At 34.9% G+C, this 1,736-nt stretch overlaps 1 protein-coding gene across 1 annotated transcript in view; it reads right to left on the reverse strand.

The window, feature by feature from the left end:
* zgc:77929 overlaps positions 1-431 on the reverse strand; it is a 4,417-nt gene extending 3,986 nt beyond the window's left edge. Inside the window, exon 1 of the mRNA NM_205647.1 lies at positions 352-431. The gene's annotated coding sequence lies outside the window, so the exon portion shown is untranslated. The remainder of the gene's footprint in view (positions 1-351) is intronic.
* Positions 432-1,736: the final 1,305 nt, after the last annotated feature.

Below are 1,736 nucleotides of genomic sequence, written 5' to 3' on the forward strand. Positions count from 1 at the left end.
ACAGTAAAAGCAGAAATTAGCGGTGACATTTACGGTTGGCTTAGGTTTTATAAACAACAGTTAACAGCACTGTTCACACAGCTAGCTATTTTTAGAACATGTGTGTTTTAAATATATCTATACTGCTTTATCTTGCTAAATTAGCTTCGCATTATCATCCTACCACAACACGATCCGTTTCTAAATTAATATGACATTTAATTTAACAAACTTGCGCGACAGTATAGGAGAGCTAAGTTATCGGCTAGCTGGCTAACAGATCAGTGTTTTTATCAAACTGACACAATATAACTGTCTGTGTTTGACATATGTTGTTAATTAGGTTTGCGGATATGTATTATGTTGAGTTACCGGTGCATTGTCAAAAATACTCCATGGGAAAGGAGAGTCTGCGTCGTTTTGTTTGGAATGTTCTGCCACAGGTGTTGAGCGTGAACCACTAGACGCTCCACCGTGACGTGATGCCGTCATAACGCGCAGGCGCGCCCTCTGTGGGACAGGAGGCTGACAGAGGCCAGAACAGATAAAGGAAGGGATGTGTAGTAGTTTTAGCAGACTTTTGTGTTTGTATTTATTATTGATTTATTAAAGCAGGTTCACAGATGCAAAAAATAGATGCGAAAAAAAAGCGATGTTTAGTATTTTTAGCAGACATTTGTCTCACCCGAAAAGCCCTCTACACAACAGCAGATCTCACCCACCCAACACAGCTTCTTCAGTCTGCTGCCATCAGGGTAGCAAGAAGCTGAACTCTCTCCCAGCTCTGCCACCACTCCCCTCTCCCTCCCCATGCACCTTTGGACTCTGACACATATGAAAACATACATGCATACATATGCATTTGTCACTTTATGCAACATTGGACTACCTCCCTATACTGTGTATCATGACACTGTCACTTTATCATAATTCTCATGTTTACAAGCCTTTTTGCACTATATACTGTTCTATATCTGTACAACTCTGGTTTGCGCTCATTGCCATATGCCCTTAATGTCATTGTATTGTATTGTTTACAAATGTTTATTCTTTTTTAAAATTCTTTAGACTACATTTTATGTATATTTAGATTACATTTTATGTATAATTGTATTTCTTGTAAATTCTATCTTAAAACTCTTATTTTTTTTATTAATATTATATGTTAGGCACCAAGGGTCTGAGAGTAACGTAATTTCTATTCTCTATATGTCCTGTACATGGGGTTGAATTCAATAAAGCTGACTTTGACTTGATATACAGGCCTATACAAAGGTGTGCGTACCACCAGTGATGATACACAGCAATATTGCACTGCTACGACGGTGAAATTGTGTTTATATAACAGTTCATTCACATCTGCAGCTGATGTCAGAACAACAGAAGCCATTACTACTACACCAACGTCACTTTAGAGCTAGTATTTGCATGATTCTCGAGCGTAATAACTAAACTGAGTACAAAGCAGGTGATTTTGCTCACATTTTAAGATTGTAAGGCTGAACCGCATGAAATGCCATCAGTCTACAGAGATTTCGCAGTATTTCTCTCTTGCAATCAGGATATATATATATATATATCTGCATCTGTAATAATTTTTTTGTCTGTAAGCAAAAAAAATAAAAATAAAAAAAAAATATATATATGTATATATATATATATATATATATATATATATATATATATATATATATATATATATATATATATATATATATATATATATATATAATTTTATTTATTGTTTTTTGCTTACA

Source organism: Danio rerio, chromosome 11, assembly GCF_049306965.1.
Source record: "Danio rerio strain Tuebingen ecotype United States chromosome 11, GRCz12tu, whole genome shotgun sequence".
Taxonomy (NCBI): domain Eukaryota; kingdom Metazoa; phylum Chordata; class Actinopteri; order Cypriniformes; family Danionidae; genus Danio; species Danio rerio.